Source organism: Pristis pectinata, chromosome 5 (genome assembly GCF_009764475.1).
Source record: "Pristis pectinata isolate sPriPec2 chromosome 5, sPriPec2.1.pri, whole genome shotgun sequence".
Taxonomy (NCBI): Eukaryota; Metazoa; Chordata; class Chondrichthyes; order Rhinopristiformes; family Pristidae; genus Pristis; species Pristis pectinata.
In genome coordinates, this window is record NC_067409.1 from 39096912 (window position 1) to 39117315 (window position 20404).

Sequence of the window (20404 nt, forward strand, 5' to 3'; positions counted from 1 at the left end):
TACTCTGGATAACTGCAGTTCAAGAAGGCAGCTCATCACCACCTTCTCAAGGGCTAATAAGGATGAGCAATTAAATGCTGGCAATGCCTGCAAAACTCACGTCCTTTGACTGAATTGTAGCGACTCACCGTCCGGGTAAGCGAACCGGCTCGGCAGTCGGGTCGCACGGCATCGGAGCGGTGAGGCCCAAGATGGCGGCGGGCCTTCGTCTTCCCCGAGCGACGGGGAGAATCCGCGTGCGGGGAAGACTTGATGATGTAGCATATACATCATTGCCAGTTGCATTGGGCGGGAACAGTCTCCCTTAAAAGGCCCGCGCAAGGCGGGAAAATAAACCAGTTCTGTTCTGAAACTCTATGACTCACGTCTTGTGTTCATTCCGCGGTAGCAACTGCCACATTGGTGACCCCGACGGTCCAAACGGACCTGCACAATGGACGGCAACGCAGCATCCAACACAGTGGCACTCAAGCTGCCCACCTTTTGGACGCTTCGTTCCAGCGTCTGGTTTCACCAGGCCGAAGCGCAATTCCACCTTCGGCGGATCACCTCCGACTCCACAAAGTACTACCATGTGGTCAGCTCTCTGGACCAGGAGACAGCCGCCCAGGTCAGTGATTTGATCCAGTCCCCTCTGGAGGAACATAAGTACCCAGCTTTCAAAGACCTTCTGATTCGGACCTTCGGCCTCTCCCGTCGTGAGCGCGCCACCCGCCTGCTTCATCTCGATGGCCTGGGAGACAGATCCCCATCCGCGCTGATGAATGAGATGCTGGCATTGGCCGAGGGGCACAAGCCCTGCCTAATGTTTGAACAGGTCTTCCTCGAATGACTACCCGATGACATTCACCTGCTGTTGGCCGACGCTGATTTCAGCAACCCGCGTGAGGTGGCTGCCCGGGCAGATGTCCTGTGGAAGGTCAAATGTGAGCGCGGTTCGTCTGTCGGCCAAATCGCCAGGCCGCAAGCCCAATGCCTGCCTGAACCAGTCCCAGCAACCGGGCGACCACACCCCAGAAACACAGACGACGATACTGCCAACCAACTGTGTTTCTACCATCAGAGGTGGGGCGCGGAGGCCCGTCGATGCCGCCCACCCTGCAAGTCAGGGAAACGCCAGCACCAGCCGCCGCTAACAGCTACGGCGACTGGCCACCGACAAAGCCTCCTATTCGTTCGGGACAAGCAGTCCGGGCAGCGTTTCCTCGTCGATACTGGAGCAGAGGCCAGTATTTTGCCCCCGACCGGCCGCGACACTCGTAACAAGCAACAAGGTCCGGTACTCAATGCCGCAAACAGCACAACGATACGGACTTTCGGTACCCATACACTTCAGTTACAATTCGGTGGCTGCCGTTTCACCTGGACCTTCACCCTTGCCACCGTCGCCCGACCACTCCTAGGAGCTGATTTCCTTTGGGCCCACAACCTGTTAGTCGACCTGCGAGGGAAACAGCTAGTCCACTCCACAACCTTCCAGACCTACCCCCTGGGAGAAACCAGCCTACCAGCCCCGCGCTTGGACTCCATTTTCCTGTCCAGCAACGAGTTCACCAAGCTCCTAGCCGAATTCCCATCAGTTTTGGCACCTCAGTTTACGAATTCTATGCCCAAACACGGGGTCCAACACCACATCATTACCACAGGGCCACCACTTCATGCCCGAGCTCAACACCTACCTCCAGACAAGCTCCGCCTGGCAAAGGAAGAGTTCCGTCGCATGGAGAAGCTGGGGATTGTTCGCAGGTCAGACAGCCCCGGGCCTCCCCCCGCACATGGTCCCCAAAGCCACCGGCGGGTGGAGGCCCTGCGGCGACTACCGCAGGCTGAATGACGCCACCACTCCGGACCGCTATCCCATCCCTCACATCCAGGACTTCGCAGCGAACCTACATGGGGCCCACATCTTTTCCAAAGTGGACCTCGTTCGGGGATACCACCAAATCCCGGTCCATCTGGATGACGTCCCCAAAACTGGAATTGTCACCCCATTCGGCCTTATCGAATTCCTTCGAATGCCATTCAGCCTTAAGAACGCCGCGCAGACCTTCCAGTGGCTGATGGACACGGTAGGCTGAGACCTGGACTTCGTGTTCATTTACTTAGATGACATACTAATCGCCAGCCGTGACCACCAAGAACACCTTTCCCACCTCTGCCAGCTGTATTCCTGTCTCTGTGATTTCAGCCTCACAATCAACCAGCCAAGTGCCAATTTGGGCTTGACTCTATCGATTTCCTCGGCCATAGAATTACCAGCGATGGAGTAACACCCCTACCTGCCAAGGTGGACACTATCCGCCATTTTCCCCGCCCCAGCACGGTCAAAGGCCTACAGGAATTCCTGGGGATGGTCAACTTTTACCATCAGTTCATCCCTGCAGCAGCTCGTATCCTGCGCCCTTTGTTTGCGCTGATGGCTAGTAAGGGCAAGGACATAGCCTGGAACGACGAGGCTGCAGCTGCCTTTGTTAAGGCCAAGGACGCCCTAGCAAACGCCACGATGCTTGTGCACCCTAGGACAGACGTCCCAACCGCCCTCACGGTGGACGCATCCAACACCGCAGTTGGTGGGGTACTGGAACAACTAATTGAAGGCAGTTGGCAACCCTTAGAATTTTCAGCAGGCACCTTAGACCACCCGAGCTGAAATACAGCGCTTTTGATCGGGAACTTCTAGCGCTGTACGTGGCGGTCCAGCATTTCCGGTACTTTTTGGAAGGCAGGCCTTTCACCGCTTTCACCGACCATAAGCCTTTGTCCTTCGCCTTCTCTAAAGCCTCTGATCCTTGGTCAGTTCGTCAGCAGAGACATTTGTCCTATATTTCCGAATTCACAACGTATGTCCAACATGTCTCTGGGAAGGACAATGTCGTTGCTGACGCACTTTCCAGACGAACCATCCACAGCTTGTCCCTGGGTATCGACTACAAGGCCCTGCCTGCCGCACAGCAAGCCGACGACGAGCTGCCCAGCTACAAAACCGCAATCTCGGGCCTGCAGCTCCAAGATTTCTTGGTTGGTCCTGGTCAGCAGACCCTCCTTTGCGACATCGCAGCAGGTCAACCCCGCCCTATAGTTCCTGCAGCCTGGCGGAAACGCATTTTCGATTCGATACATGGGTTGTCCATCAGATCCACTGTCCGGCTGGTCGCCAGCAAGTTCATCTGGCATGGCCTGCGCAAACAGGTCAGAGAGTGGGCCAGGAATTGTCAGCACTGCTAGACATTGAAAATTCAATGACACACCAAGGTTCCGCCACAGCAATTCGAGCCTACCCGTAGAAGGTTCGACCACATCCACGTCGACCTCGTAGGCCCTCTGCCGGTTTCAAGAGGGGCTCGGTACCTCCTTACCATCGTGGACCGGTTCACGAGGTGGCCAGAGGCAACCCCTCTATCTGACATCACGACTGATTCCTGTGCCCGGGCGCTGTTCACAACTTGGATCTCACGTTTTGGTGTTCCAGCTCACATCACTTCTTACCTCCACACAACTTACCTCCAGCCTTTGGTCTGCATTAGCGAACATGCTGGGGATGCAGCTGCACACCACCATGGCCTATCACCCTCAATCAAACGGGTTAGTGGAATGTTTTCACCGCCATCTGAAATCAGCCTTGATGGCCCGCCTGAGGGGTCCTAACTGGGTTGACGAACTGCCTTGGGTCCTGCTCGGCATATGCACTGCCCCCAAAGAAGACCTCTGTGCTTCGTCAGCTGAGCTTGTGTACGGGGCGCCCCTAGTTGTCCCAGGGGATTTCATACCTGCCCTTCGAGACCAAGGGGAACAACACCCAGCAGTCGTACAAAGACTGCGCGAGAAGCTCGGCAACTTGGCCCCGATCCCCACCTCGCGGCACGGTCAAGCCCCATCCTGTCAGCCCAAAGAACTACGAGACTGTAAGTTTGTTTTCATTTGCAGGGGCACACCTCGGGCGCCGTTGCAACGACCATATGAGGGACTGTTCCGAGTCATCAGGAATAATGGATCCACCTTTATTTTGGACGTTTGGGGCAGGGAACAGGTTTTCACGACGGACCACCTCAAACCGGCCCATTTAGATCTGCAACAACCGGTCGAGGTTTCAACGCCGCGATGCAGAGGCCAACCCCCTAAGCGGCAGCTGGCACAGCCCGCGGACCTTGGGGACTGTATCGCTGGTTCTGGGAGGGGGGGGTGGTTGTGTAGTGACTCACCGTCCGGGTAAGCGAACCGGCTCGGCAGTCGGGTCGCACGGCGTCGGAGCGGCGAGGCCCAAGATGGCAGCGGGCCTTCGTCTTCCCCGAGCGACGGGGAGAACCCCCGCGCGGGAAAGACTTGATGACGTAGCATATACATAATTGCTGGTTGCATTGGGCAGGAACAGTCTCCCTTAAGAGGCCTGTGCAAGGCGGGAAAATAAACCAGTTCTGTTCTGAAACTCTACGACTTGCGTCTTGTGTTCATTCCGCGGTAGCAACTACCACAGAATGAATAAATAAGTGAGATGCAGAGGCAACTGGGTATCCTAGTGCATGATGTGCAAAAGGCAAGTATGCAGGTATTCCAAGTAATTATTAACACTATAAATGTTATTGTTCTGTGATAGGGGAATTGATTGGGAAGTTAGGGAGGTTATGTTTCAGTTATATTGGGCATTGGTGAGGCCACATCAGTCTCCTTATTTAAGGAGGAACATTAATGCATTAGAAGCAGTTCAGAGAAGATTTACTGGACTAGTAACTAGAAAGAATGGAGGGAAATTGGACAGGCTAGGCTTGTATCCAGCAGAGTTTCAATGTGTAAATGGAGACTAAGTTAAAACATTTAAGTGCTGAGGGATCGTGATAGGATGGATGTGGAGGGGATGTTTATAAGAAGTAGATAAGAATTCTATAAGCAAGAAGGTGAAAGGTCACTTGAAGTGGGCTGGAATGTCAAATCAGATATGATTTTATTTACTGTTGGAGCAGGCTTGAGGGGCCAAGTGGTCTACTCTTGCTCTGAATTTGTCTGTTCATAAAGAAATGGAATTTCCACATTTTATTATATATTTTCCCACTCTATACAAAAAATAAGATATTATATGAGAAAAATTATAGAAATGACATCAATCTAAGATAAATTGAGGCAATGTGGAAACAAACAGGAAGTCAAATAGCCTCAGGGGAGAGAAACAAATAATATTTCATGTTGATGGCTGTTGGCCTTCAAATGTAATTCCATTTCTCTCTGTATTGATGCTGTATAACCTGCTGACTGTTTCCACCATTAGCTATTCTAAAATGTAATTTTCATTTGCTTTTAGAGTCACAGAGCAACACCGCACAGATACAGGCCTTTTGGCCCAACATGTCCATGGTGCCCACCCATCTAGTCCCAATTTCCTGCATTCGATCCATATTCCTCTAAGCCCTGCCCCTACATGTACCTATCCAAGTGCTTCTTAAATTATACTATTGTACCTGCCTCAGCCACTTCCTCTGGCAGCTTGTTCCATAAATTCACCACACTCTGTGTGAAATAGTTCCCCTCAAATCCCTTTTATATCTTTCCCCTCTCACCCTAAATCTGTGCCCCTTAGTTTTGGACTCTCCTACCCTGGGGAAAAGACTGTTACCATCCACCTTATCTATGCCCCTCATGACTTTATAAACCTCTATAAGATTACCTCTCATTCTCATACATTCCGAGGAGTAAAGACGTAGCCTGGCCAACCTCTCTCTATAACTCAGGTCCTCTAGTCCTGGCAACACCCTCGTAAATCTTTTCTCCACTCTTTCCAGTTTAACCACATCTTCCCTAAAATGGGCTGACCAAAACTGTACACAGCACTCCAAGTGCAGCCTCACCAATGACTTGTACAACTGCAACATTATGTCCCACCTCCTATAATCAATGCCCTGACTGATGAAGGCCAACTTGCTAAATGCCTTTTTCACCACCCCCTGTCTACCTGTGATGCCGCTTTCAATGAACTATGCACTTGTACTCCTGGGTCCCTCTGTCCCTTTACACTCCTTAGTGCTTTACCATTCATAGTATAAGTCCTACACCCGTTTGTCTTTTCAAAATGCATTACCTCATCTGTATTGAAATCTATTTGTCACTCCTCAGCCCACTTCCCTGACTGACCAAGATCCCCCTGTATTCTGCGATAACCTTCTTCACTATCAACACCTCCTAATTTTGTGTCATCTGCAAACTTACTGATCAAGCCTTGTGCATTCGCATCCAAATCATTTATATCAATAACAAATAACAAGGGTCCCGACACTGACCCTTGTGGCACACCACTAGTCACCAGCCTCCATTCTGAGAAACAACCTTCAACCACCACCCTCTGCTTCCTACCTCTAAGACAATTTTGAATCCACCGAACTACTTTTCCCTGGATTCCGTGGGACTTAACCTTCCTGACCAGCCTACCATGCGGGACTTTGTCAAAGGCCTTGCTAAAGTCCAAATAGACAATATCCACTGCCCTACCCTTTTTGATTCCCCCTTCAAAAGACTTTCCACACACAAAGCCATGCTGACTCCTTCTAATCAGGCTCTGTCTATCTAAATGCTGGTAGATCCTGTCCCTCAGAATTCCCTCCAGTAACTTCCCCACTACTGTTGTCAGGCTGACTGACCTGTAGTTCCCTGGCTTGTCCTTGCTACCCTCCTTAAACAACAGAACAACATTAGCCACCTTCCAGTCTAACAATGAAACAACTATCTCCACAAGGGCCTTTGCAATTTCACCTTTAGCCTCCCACAAATTCCAAGGATGCCTGGAGATTTATCCACCTTAATGTGCTGTAAGGCTGCAAGTACCTCCTCCCTGGTAATGTGAATGTTCTCCAAAACATCTCTACTTATTTCCCTTATCTCTTGAGCAATCATGATTTTATCCTCCGTATACTCCAAGGAGAAATATTCATTAAAGGTCCCACCCATTTCCTGCAGCTTAAGACATAGGCGGCCCTGCTGATCTCTAAGGGGACCAACTCTCTCCCTAGCCACCCTTTTAGTAAAGCTATAGAGCCTCTTGGTATTTTCCTTGAACTTATCTGCCAGATCCATCTGATACCCTCTCTTTGCCCTCCTGATTTCCCTCTTAAGAGTATTCTTAATCTTTTTATAGTCATCAAGAGATTAATTTGTCCATGACCTCCTAAACCCAATGTATGTTTCCTTCTTTTTCTTGACCAGAGCCTCAATATCTCTCGTCAGCCAAGGTTCCCTAAACTTGCCAGGTTTACCCTTCACCCTAACAGGAACATGCTGCTGCTGGACTCTTGATATCACACTCTTAAAAGCCTCCCACTTGCTATTCATTCCTTTGTCTTCAAACAGGCTCACCCAGTTGACCTCTGCTAGATCCTGCCAGATTCCCCCAAAATTAGCCCTGCTCCAGTTTAGTACCCTAACTTGTGGACCTGTCCTATCCTTTTCCATCACTATTGTAAAACTAATTTAATTATGGTGACTACAGCCAAAATGTAATGAAAAGTCAAATATTTTTATGATGTGATCACATACTTAATTGTTCATGACATGAACTTAACAAGCTTTACAGGAGGTTAAAATTTAAAGCAAAGGTTGCTTTATTTCTCCATAGTTGATGCACTAGTTTGTTAGGCGTATTATCTAAGCTGCCGCTGTATCAATAATGTTAAACTCTCCCGAGAAATTCATTCTCGACCAGTCATGCTAAAAGTGCTACGTAGAGGCATTGATGTGCTGTACTCTGCCTCTGAATTTCTTTCCACTGGCTACACTTGAAAAGATTTCAGAGGTGGAGTGCAATGTGCTGCCATTTCTATATCCATCATTTAGTGCTAGTAAAAGGGTGAATTTGTCGGCCAGGCAAGTGTTTCTGTGCAGATCATTGTGAAAGATCTCATAACGTTATTTGAAGAAGAGCAGGTTTTCCAAGCCAAAATTCCTTCCAGAATTAATGCCAACAAAAACTGATTAGCTGGTTAGTTGTTTTATTTGGTGTTAGTGGAATCATGTTGTTTGAAGACTGGCTCCCTATGTAACAATCTCTTTATTTGAAAAATAATTCAAAGATTGTGGTATGAATCAGGAAATTACAAAAACACTTAGACTCCACATAAATCCACGTTCTTTCTAAGCATTTTTAGCTTTATTCAGATCTGTATATGCATGTTGAGTTATGCAATGGGAGTGGGAAAAGCAGATGTGTAATTCTACCAGGCCCCAGAGTGTTTTCTTGTATTATTTATACGAAGACATCAGCCAAGTAAGGTTCATTGCAAAGTCCCTGCAGGCACCAAACATCAGCCTTTTGTGTGTTGTGAGAGAAATGCCTCAGTGTAAAAGGCTGCTTCAGCTGAAGGGACTGACAGTCTGCAACGACACATGAATGCACCAAGGACTACATCATGATGATAATGACTGCAATGAGTCAGTTCTACTGAGAACACCCATCACTCCTCTTTACTGAAGGCCGGTCACTTCATTTTCGAAGCATCTGTCATGTGATCCCTGCTACCCTATTCTTAAAAGTGAAATCACTGAAGAGGAGAAACTGATCTAAGGCCAGGAACACACCAGATGCTGCTGTGCTGAAACAGGACCTGTACCCATTGAGACAGGCTGTCTGATGAGCTACTGTCTTCTGTTTAGACTTGGAGCAACTTTCTCAGAAGAACATAATTTAAATTTTAAGAACTGGTTGGAGCAAGTGGGACTGGGGTTGGATGCCAAATCTTATTTGAGATGCCCTTAAATTTATATCTTTCATTGATTGTAATTAAGTGTCATATGTACACTTATCTTGAAATAGAAGCATGCCAGTATTTAGACATTGTAATTCTGCTCAAACATGTTTCCCCCTGCTACTTCATAATTTAACTTGTCTCAAAGGCTTCAAGGGACTTTCACCTGACAACTATAGGCAGCTCACTAACTCACATTTTGTGGCCCGTTTCAATTGGCAAGTGGTTATTCCACCTTGACTCTTGACTTGTTGACCAACAAACAGTTTAAAGTGTGAAGTAGAAAAAAGATTTTGTTTCACGTATTATAAACTGTTGGAATTATAAATTCCATCAATACATTGTGGTAAGCTGAAATACTTCCAAGCCTTGTACTTTGCCAAATCAGATTTGTGGAGTTTGCCGTAAACCATTTTAAACCAGTACAAAACACCAACTGTATTTGTCGATGTATTGAGTACATTGTACAATCCATTGAGTACATATTCTTTCCACAAGATCACAAGAAAATAAGAGCAGGATTTGGCCACCATTCCCTTCAAGCCTGCCCCACCGTTCAATATGATCATGGCTGATCTATGCTGGCCTCAACTCCTCTTCGGTTCGAGTTCCCCATAACCCTCAGTTCCTCAATCTTGTAAATATTTTCTTATCTCCATCTTAAATTTATCTAATGAGTTGGCCTCCACCACCCTCGGGAGCAGAGAAACTCCAGAGATTTGCTACACCTTTACACCTTTCCCCAGTGTCATTAACCTTTGGATGTCAATGATGAAAAGGTGGCAAATTACCTCTGGATGCAGAGGTATGCTGCATACGTACTCATTGACAGATATGTACCCAGGCACAGAATATCTGCATGGGGATATGCATGATACTTTATTCATGGAAATAGAAATAGAAGTGTCTGTGGAGCTGGCAGACAGTAGTAAATGTTACAAACCATTTGCATGGCTCTGATTGGAGTCCAGATTACAATGCTGAGTCTCAGCATATACATACCATCTCACAACGTTCCAATTGAGATCTTACATATTAGACCACAAGGGTCTATAGGAAGGATAATGCAGTTTGCATCAAAGGTGGCCCATAAATTGGAAAATGTTCTTGTATTGAAAAATGTTAGATTCAATAATTGGAAAATGTTCTTGTTTGAAGCTAGAATTTTTAACTCACCAAATTGCTACAAACTCAAACTCTTTTCAAAAAGAAAGGAAATTGTTGATCCAGAGGAAAATTGCTGGGCTTGGACTGTTTTCTATTTTCTACCCCCTGGAATACCCTATTCATTGTGGAACATTATTTCATGCGCAGGTTAGCGGCATCATTCAAAAGAATGGGTCTCCTCCAGATGTGCTGAGGGCCAAACACAGCCTATCCTGTCCCTCAGCTAAGTACATCATGGAACACCTCTGGACTCATTGATAATTCTGTGTGGGATTGCAGACCAGATGTCAGAGCAATCCAGCCTGATGTCTGTAACCACCATCTTCCTTACAGTGTTGGAAAATTCTTTGCCATTATCTGAACTATTTTCATAGAAACTATCAGTTTTAAAGTCACTTTTGCTATAAATGCTTACCTGTTGACCATAAGGATTATAAATGTAAGTGCATTGTTGCCTGTTAGTCGAATATTTTTTCCCCCAGCTAATACTGTCAATCATATCGTCTTGTGGAAGACTGGGTTGATGCTACGTAATTAGAATTATGTATTCAGGATCCAAAATATCTTTTAAAAAGAATGTACCATCATTATTTTTGATAGGCGTAGCATCTTTTTTGAAGTAGCAAGTTGTTAGTTTCTGGCACCCTGATGATATTTCCAGTAAATAAGGATATTCCTATAATTCTGAAGAAATTGTATACATTGAACAGACGGTTGGAGTAACTGCAATGCCCCACATATGCTGTAACAAGTATTTGCTGCACATCAATAGATAATGAAGCTGATAATACATTAAAATGTTAATAAAGATACTTCATTATTCTGAATGTTTTCTGTAAATAATTGAGATTGAAGATTCATATGACTAATATTTCTGGAAATATGTTACATTCTAATTTATTTTTGATTTTAACTCTCAACATTTGCTCCAAAATGATTTATTTAAAACACCTTGGCTGATGTCCACTTTGCTTCTGCATTGCCATCTGTCTGTTTGCTCATCCCGCTAACCATACGCCAATGTTTTAGACCAAAATTCCCTTCTTCCCACCCGTTTAATCTTTTTCTCTCTCAAAGTTCTCAGGCATCCACTCCACCATTGGTTTCAGTCTGCTTTTATAATGGTTTTATTTTTGTTCACCTCATTTCAGCATTGTATTGGAAAATTATACCAAAATGGCCAATCTTAAAACCAAAGTGATGTTCTTACATACAAAACAAAAAATTAAAAATGTAGAAATCAATAATAAAAAATCGTATTGTAATGCTTTTAACACTTTTGTTTTGGTTGTGTCCAAGCAACTGGCATTGCCACTGTTTATAATGTAACTGCAATGTTAATGCATTCAAGGGATGCAGTTTATCGTGAGCTAAACTTGTTTCATTACACCAAAGTTGAATTAATTCTTCACATAATTAAACATCAGATGTGCACTGCAATATTTTTTTTCCTCTCCCTCTTTCTCCTCATTCAGCCCAAAATTGGGGATGTTCTGTGCAAAGGTGATTGACAGGATGAAGGATTTGATTGGATGAGTCTCCCTTGTCTGTAGGTCAAGAAGGTTAGTCAGCAATAGCTGCCAAAAAAATACCAGCAGCATTCAAAATGGGAAGTGTCGTGACTTTGAGGCAGGTGGTGCTCCCTGGAATGGGACTCCCTTACCTCATTTGCAAGTTACAGGATACAAATTTAATAGAAGAAAAAAGGAGAGGAAGATAACACCCAAAGGGGAAAATTATTGTGACAATCAACGGATTTTGGGTATGATTTGTTTATCATGAGGGGTCCCAAATCCTGCCGTTCTCAAATGAGAAGGGGGTTGGAGTTGGGGGGGAGAGCGGTGTTATGGGTAGAATTTTTGGCTAAAATGGAAATTGATTAAAATAAATTTAAAGTAAGGTTTAGTTCAAAGTACCATGAGTTCCAGTAGCCATGGAGATGACAGATTGCTTTATTTACAGTGTGTCTAGTAGAAAGAATTCTCATGGAGGGTTAGAACTATTGATGTTATGAGAGAATCAGCTGCTGATATATACATTATCAAAATGTTGATATTTTTCTCCATTGGTTAATTAACATAAATTAAAAGGAATGACTTAAACTGTAATGACAAATGACAACAATAAAGTTTTTTTTCTTTTAATTATTAAGTGACATTTTTTGTGATGGAAATTCTTGACCTTTTTTTTGAAGAAGTAATCACTGTTTAAAGTTGTTGTCTGAGGAAATGGGTATGATAGGAGGGAAAGGTTGAAAGATCTTTGGCACTGCTGAGGTAGGTGGAAACTACCTGAATGTAGGTAACTATTTTTAAACACCTTTATCTTTTGTGAGGTTCTTGTGTTTTCTTTAAGGAAAGTTAACTAAGTTGCGTGTAGGCTTAGACTTCCCAGCATTCAGTACAACCTTGCAAAGGAGATTTTAAGCACATTTTATCTGAAACAAAAACAGAAAATTTTAGAGAAACTCAGCAGGTCAGGCAGCATCTGTAGAAAGAGAAATAGTCATTTTTTCAGGTCTGTGCTGCAATGTCAAAAATGATCTGGTTATGCACAGGTCCTGATGCCTACTTCACATGGACTTTTTTTCTTGCTACTAACAGCATGGTGAATGATGAAAGCCTTACCTCATTTTGGACAGAGTCCTATTTTGGGTTCACATATCTCCTTCCAGAAGGCTATTTTGATATTTATATATCCTGCAGATTCTGACTGATCTGCTGGAAACATTTTAATTTGTTTGAAATCCCCATTAGCCAGCTTCATGCAGCAAAATCATTTTTGGAATATGTATCTTGAATTATATTTTAACTATTTTTTTTAAGTCTTAATCACCCTGCCACATGCACGCCTGTTAGTCAATATGCAAGTTGTTCCAGCAATATGGAAGACAATGCTTGGAGTAACTTGATTCCTGTTGGAAAATATTATTTGGTCAAAGAATGTAAGAACAGGGAAGCTATTGTACAACTTTATGAAATATTAGTTGGGCCACAGCTTGGAGTACTGTGTACAGTTCTGTTCACCACACCATAGGAAGGATGTGATTGCACTGAAAAGGGTACAGAGGGGATTCCTCAGGATGTTGCCTTGGATGGAGCATTTCAATTATGAGGAGAGACTGGATGGACTGGGTTTGTTTCCTTTGGAGTGGAAGAGGCTGAGGGGGGACCTGACAGAGGTATACAGAATCGAATAGATAAGATAGATGATAGGAAACGGCTGGAAGAACTCAGCAGATCAAGCAGCATTTGCGGAGGCAAATAGATGGTCATCATTTCGGGTCAAGACATTGAATCGTGGTTGTAATATGAAATGAACTGGTGGAAGCAGAGATTTAACAATTATGAGCTATCTAGATGAGCACTTGAATTGGCAAGGCATTGTAGATTGTGGAGGAAGTGATGGTAAATGGGATTAGTATGGATAGGTGGTAGATTTTTAGGTATGGACATGATGGATTGAAGGGCCTGCACTTGTGCTGTGTGACTCTGAGATAACATTAGCACAAAGGCAAGAAGCAGTTTGTAGCCTTTGCATTCCATCTCACTACATAGCATCTGATCAGATTTACTATACTATCATTCATTTCCATATTTCACTTTCATGACTGAGGAAGCATACTTGATTGCTTGTGGTCAGAATGGTTGCCTTCATTCTTTAACCTTTACATACACATTATCCACCTATGCTTTGTTTACTGTTTGATCTGGTGATAATTCATATACCAGTTCAGATTTTCTTGCTTCTCTGCTGCTGGTTCCTTCAAAAGGATTGAGTTCAGGTGCTAGAATGATGCCATGTGTATGCAGCAGAGACTAGGGAGTAAACATATGCTTGTAAGGATACTGAGAGGCATCAGACTGTTAAAGGAATATATCCTAGGATCTTTTACACTTAGATTAAGACCAATTCATCTATGCCAAAATGTTGAACGACATCCAAAGATGGAGGAAAGATATTTGGAATGTAGATGATGTACAAGTTTCAACTGATCTCCACAAAGCTTCTCTTCAACAATAATTTATTCCCTGTAGAATTAATGAAATTTGCAGCCATGAAATAAATGAAAGTACGATGATGTTATATAATCCTGATTTTTTTTTTCTGTGCTTTTACAACTTTCTATAGGGAAACGTTTAATGTTCACCTTCAATATACTTTGTTAATTTTAAGATTATAAACAATTATAATGTTTATCATCAATGACCTTTATGTATTCAGTTTTGCATGTTGTGTAGTTTTGTGTTCAGCTCAACCAGTTGCATCTATGTTACATTGCCACATAGTGAAAATATTCTGAAAAAAGTTAGAGATTTATACAGACTCTGGCAAATTTAATATGATTTATGTGTGCATTTATGTCTGCCCCAGACCACAACTTCTGTGTTGGTTCCACATAATCCTCAATTCTCCGATCTTTCAAAAATATATCATTCTCCTCTTTAAATACCTCTAATGATTGAGTCTCCACAACCTTCCAGGATAGAGAATTCCAGAGATTCATCACCATCTGTGACACAAAATTCCTATGCACCTCAATTTTAAATGACTGCTCCCTTGTAACAATGCTTCCTCATTCTAGATTCTCCTACTAGTGGAAACAATTCAACATCTACTCTAACATGGTCCCTTAGGATCTTATGTGTTTCAGTAAGATCACTCCTCATTCTTTTAAACTCCAAAGAAAATAGATCTAGCAGCTCATAATAGGACAACCCTCTCATTCCAGTGAATTTCTTTTGGACTGCCTCCAATTCTAGTATATCCTTTCTTAAATAAGTGGACCAAAACTGTGTGCAGTACTCCAGGTGCAGCTTCACCAACACTCTGTACAACTGTAACAAAACTTAACTATTTCTAAGTTCCAACCACCTTGTAATAAAGGCCAATAAGTGGTAAGTGGGGAAGAGACAAGACTGGGGAGCAAAGCTTGATGTAAGCATGTCTTCCTGTTATTAATTTGCTGTGAGTAAATGTGTGGCCAAGCACTACTGCACATGGAGAAAGGGTAGCCTGAATTGATTTGCTGTCTCCAGTGAAGCTAATTATAATGTATGATTTTGATCTTGCAAAATTCAATTTAATATATTTTTAAAACATTTAAATAAATGTATTCCAAATACTTGGCATTCTATGTCACTATCGAGTGACTAAAACAAAAAATAAACTGCTGGAAGAACTCAGTGATTCAAGCACCATCTGTGGAGGCAAAGGGATAGTCGACATTTCAGGCTGGAACTCTGCATCAATATATACCAATGCTGAAGTAACTGAATTAAACATGCTTCTAAGTATATTTTTCAACCCTGTTTCTTCCATCCCAAAACTTGCTCCCTAATCTTGTTAACACATACAGTTGTTTATCACTGAATTCACAATTTCTGTTGCAAAATATCTATGTTAAAAAGAGGATACAGTGGCATGCAACCATATCACAAATGTTCACTCTACCACCCTCATCCTCCCATCCCTTAATCTATGGATGTTCGCAAGTTTGGTTAACATAATGATCAATATCTGTTTAAATGTCTGGTGAACTTCCTTCAACTAACTCTTTTAAAAAGAAATGAAGATGTGTTTAAAAAAAACTCTCTTCCTGTAACCTATTTTCTCTGTGAAAACTGGTCATGGAATTACAATCATTAGCATAAATAAAAATGCATAATGGGCAAACTTGCATGTTTAAACCAGAATAATACTAACATTCCATAATACTAACATGGTGAATGTTGGCAGGAAGCCAGTTTAGAGAAAAATAATTAAAATGTTTGCAAATAGTTTATAAGCAAATCTGGTCTCCATTTTGATCAGAGTATTTACTGAAGGATGAGTTACATGAGCTTATCTCAGTGGGATATGTCTTATGACAGTGTGCTTTGATTATATCTTCTTTATGAATGAAAGTGTAGTTTAGCACAGTTCTTAGTTTTTAAAAAAACAGCATGCAAAAGCAACAGAGTACCAATAATCTAGAATAGCAGGTTTTTATGCACCTTAGAAATGAAGCAGATTAGTAATAAGGAAATGAATTTTTCAAAATTGTATTGGCATTATTATATATTTCTCAAAGAACAATGTCTAGTTTTTGATTAGCAAGTTTAATTTATTTTCTAGTTATTGCATTTTTTGTTGAACTAAGTTGCTGATGTTTGAATTGTTCCACTAGCATAGTCCCCATGCATTCTTTCCCTAGACTCATGATTTATAATGCCTCCAAGTGCTGAAAAGTATCAACATTTTGTGACTGTGTATTTGTGTTGCCTCTCACATAGTGGAGATGAAAAGAATGACCCCACTGTGGCCTCTCTTTCCTTTTCATGCTGCAGTTTGCACAACAGTGTCCCTATTTAATTCAAAAATGACAACATGGCTTATAAACATGCACAAAAAGTTGTATTAGGAAATTTAAAACAGGAAGTCTGTTGCCGTAGGCTATCTAGATGAAGGGGAGGACCAGTATATTGAGTAACATATGTTCATATTAAGATCAGATAAAATGTGATGACTTTTTAGCTGACTTCACGCTGTGCTATAAATTCATGCCTGATTGATGCAACTTTGCATTTCTTATGGCATAGTTTTTTTTGGCCCATCTGCCATGTGAAGTATTTACATCCAGCGTTTTGGTGCCGCCTTGTCTCCACCCAGATTCCACCACAGTGCTTGAAATGTTACTAGGGAGGAAGCACGAAGGAAAAAAAAATAAGGCCGCTGTGAAAAGTTTAAAAGAAACGCAGAATGAATGCTTCAGTTGTTGGCTTTTTCGAACAATTACCATACCTAGGGGAATATGTAGGGAATAGTTAATTATGACTAAATGAGTTCTTTTAAAGTCAATGCCAGGCCTCGGGTTTCAACTGTCAATGCTATGAAGGATATTGAATTGGAAGGCTGGTCTCCTTGTCAGCCAGTGGGATGGGCCGCTTGAGATGTAAAACAAGACAGTGAAAAGATAGCTATTCTCAGAGCAGCCTCAGTTGAGGGAACAGAGCAAAGCATTTGCATACTTCTTCTCTAAAGGGGTTTAATCCAAAGAGGGAAAGAGATTTCCATATTGTTAGCTGAAGCTTTGTTAAAGGATGAAGAGTGAGAGAAAAAAAATGTGATGAAGGGGCCTGTCTGGAGCCTGCGTCTTCGCCTTGAATTACCCTACTCTCAAGGCATGCTTAAAACTGCTTATACCTTATCATCACTGGTCTCTTTGGAGAGCATTGGGATGTTGCTCTGGGGTTCTCGGCCTTATCCCCCCCCCCCCCCCCCCCAATACCAGGCTTCTTTGCATACCCACTTCATATTTTTTCCCTAAAGTATGCATAAAATGTGATAGGATTATTTCCTCATTGATTTTTCAAATCAGTGTTTGCAGCCTCCTTTTTAGCAGCGTCATTTTTATCTTTTATGAAGAAAGGTCACATTAGCTGCCTCTTGGTGCATTTCATCTGATTTATTGTAGTAAATGTGTTTCAGCAGAGTTATGTGAAATTGTTTTAACATAGATGAGGTACTTTTTTTTCCCTTTGTTTTGTTTACAGATCGAATAATATATCAAGCAAGGCAGTATGATAATGCACAAAAAGTTTCCATAAACTTTCTTTCATTCACTAAGATGATGCATCCTATAAAAGATTTAAAGGAATGCAAATTTATAGAAACCTTAATGCACTTTGAAGCTTTTACTTACAATGAATTTATAATTTCCTCATTCCTTAATTATGTTCAAAAATAATATGAATGCTAAACAATATTGATTGAGCAATCACAAGGAATATATTTCTTTTTAAAATTCAAAGAATTAATTAGCATTTAGACAAAATTTCCAAAAAACCGTCATGAACACTTAAGAAGCTGACAAGATTCTCATGGAACTGAACTCTTTGTACCTATATGTCTAATATAATCCATACACAATGAACAAAATACATTGACTTCGCAAAACTGTGGTCCAGAAGTTCATCAGCACCAGTGGAGGGGTGTAATTGATCATTTTAGTCATGGACATGCTACGTGCAAATTCAGTTGCACCTGTGGCCCCAGGTGTCAGACATGATTGAATTGGTCTTGCACAAAGAAATGCCATTCCTTTGCAAGTTGCATCAGCGCAGAACACTCGAAGGGAAACCTGTAACCTGGGAACTTTGGGTAAAGAGGAAGCGAGCATGGGGTTGCAGGGAGGGGGTCGGCGGTAGGGGGGAGGGCTGTGTATTGGAGGTGATCAGGATGGTGATCAGATGCTGTCAGGCATCACGTTTACGTTATGGTGTTGGACCTGCGATTGGCGGAGGATGAATGATACTGGGACCTATGATCCATGGTCAAAGAATTGAAGGAAGTTGGTGCTTGGTCAGGACCCTTTGGTGCGTTGGGGTCTTATGGTCAATGGGAGAGAGGGGACATGGTTCTGGGGGCCGACGATCAAGGGGAGAGAGAGCGTGAGTGGTTTCAAGAGGTTTGTGATCAGAGGAGGGAGGTGAACCTTTGAATCACTCCACTGCAGCACAAGCAGTGCTGTGAGCTTGGTGAGACAGAACCTGGATTATTGATCTCCTTACTTTTAAAAAAAAAGGATATACTTACTGTAATGGGCTTGCAATGGAAATTCACTCAAATGGATCTTGGGATGGTAGGTTTGTGATGAGGAATGAGTGAGAAGAATAAAGGAGATCTCATTGGAACCTCAAGAATTTTTACAGGGAGGGATCAAGAACAAGGATGTAAGGAAGATGTCTCTCCTGGCTAAGGAGACTAGAACCAGGGGTCACAATCTCAGAACAAGGGGTAGGTATTTTAGTACTGTAATTAGGAGAAATTTCTTCACCCAGAGGATGCGGAATCTTGGAAATTTATGGTGGGTCAGTCATTGAGTTCATTCAGAACAGAGATTGTTGAACTTCTGGATACTAAGGAAATTGAGGAACTTGGGGGAATGATGTGGGAAAATAGCACTAAGGTGGAAGGTCGGCCATAATCTTTGTAAGTAGTGGAGCAGGCTCAAAAGGCCAGATGACTCACTCTTGATCCTAATTCTTGTGTTCTTGTGAACCAATGTAGTGGTAATCCAGGAGCCCCAAATTCATTTCCTGGTCCACCCCTGGCAAATTTTCTCTTTTATTCAAATTTGAAGCTGGCTAGAATTTCCTTCTGATTGATGAAGGTGGCAAATTCAAAAAGAGAGTGGGAGCAATGCAGGAAAGGAGTTGGGGACAGAATACAAGGGAAGAAAACAGGAAGTTGACATATAATATGCAAGGGAATACAGGGGAGAGAATGGGAAAGAAATCTGATGAAATGAACAGGACGGAGAAAGAAAATAAAGACAAAATCAATGCCATTAGAGTGGTGGATAAATAAAGAATAGTAAGAGAGATAGACTGCAATGAATGTGAAAAGGGTTATAAAATGGGCTACGTGCCACAAGGTATGGTATACAAGTAACAATAGATGCTAGGAGGGAAACCTATTCTGCCTCCTCTTCATTGCTGCACCAATCCTGCCAAGTTAAGCAGCCCCAAACTCAGCTGTGTTTGTAAATGTCAATCCATCAGCATCTTGGCTGGGGAATATCCTGTGGTGGGATGTGGGGTGTTCTGTTGCATATGCAGAAAAAGTGCCAGCCGAGGACTCATGGACCTCTCAGACCCTTTGCCCAATAACTGCTGCTTCATTGTTTCATTCACCCTGTGGACAGATGATTCATCCTCCCTTTGGAGACCAGATGATGAAGGAACATTAAGATAAGTCATATTTGGTTAGAGTGAAGAAACATGACAAACTTGCACTATATCTCAGTTGCTCAGGGAGGCCATAGGCTACAAAAATTGACTACAAAGTTTTTCCCGTCCATTCTGCCGAGGTGCATGACTAGAATGGTAACACTTTTTACTACTTCAATGGCTAGGAACCAACCTGCAGAAATGGTCTGCTTTATCCTCATGAAGAAGTCGATATTGTGTGCAGTTCTGGTCACCGTGTTACAGGGAGGATGTGGAGGCTTTGGAGAGGACGCAGAAGAGATTCACCAGAATGTTGCCTGAATTGGAGAGCATTAGCTGTAAGGAAAGGTTAGACAAACTTGGATTGTTTTCTCTGGAGTGTCAGAGGCTGAGGGATTACCTGATAGACGTAAACAAAATTATGAGAGACGAAGATAGGGGAGATAGTCAGAATCTTTTTCCCAGGGTGGAAATGTCAAATACAAGAGGATATAGGTTTAGGGTGAGTAGAGGAAAACTTAAAGGAGATTTGCAAGATAATTTTTTTTAACACAAAGAGTGGTAGGTGCTTGGAGCAGGCTGCCAGGGGAAGTGGTGGAAGCAGACACGATTGCAATGTTTAAGAGGCATTTAAACAGGCATGTGTATAGGCAGGTAATGCAGGCAGATGGGCGGTTTAAATTGGCATCATGACCAGCACAGATATTGTGGGCTGAAGGGCCTGTTTTCTATGTACCCATTGAAGGGTAAGCCACCTGTAGCCTGCAACCCTAGCACATGGAGCACAACTTTTCTAGGTTCTCAAAA

General features: G+C 42.9%; 1 protein-coding gene across 8 annotated transcripts in view; it reads left to right on the plus strand.

The window, feature by feature from the left end:
• Window positions 1-20404, plus strand: part of cdk14 (cyclin-dependent kinase 14) — a 477589-nt gene that overhangs the window by 381838 nt on the left and 75347 nt on the right. The window contains exon 15 of one of the 8 annotated variants that reach the window (XM_052016679.1): window positions 10032-10605. The exons of the other annotated variants lie outside the window; for them this stretch is intronic. The gene's annotated coding sequence lies outside the window, so the exon portion shown is untranslated. Of the gene's footprint in view, window positions 1-10031; window positions 10606-20404 lie in introns of those variants that run through there. 8 annotated transcript variants of the gene reach the window in all.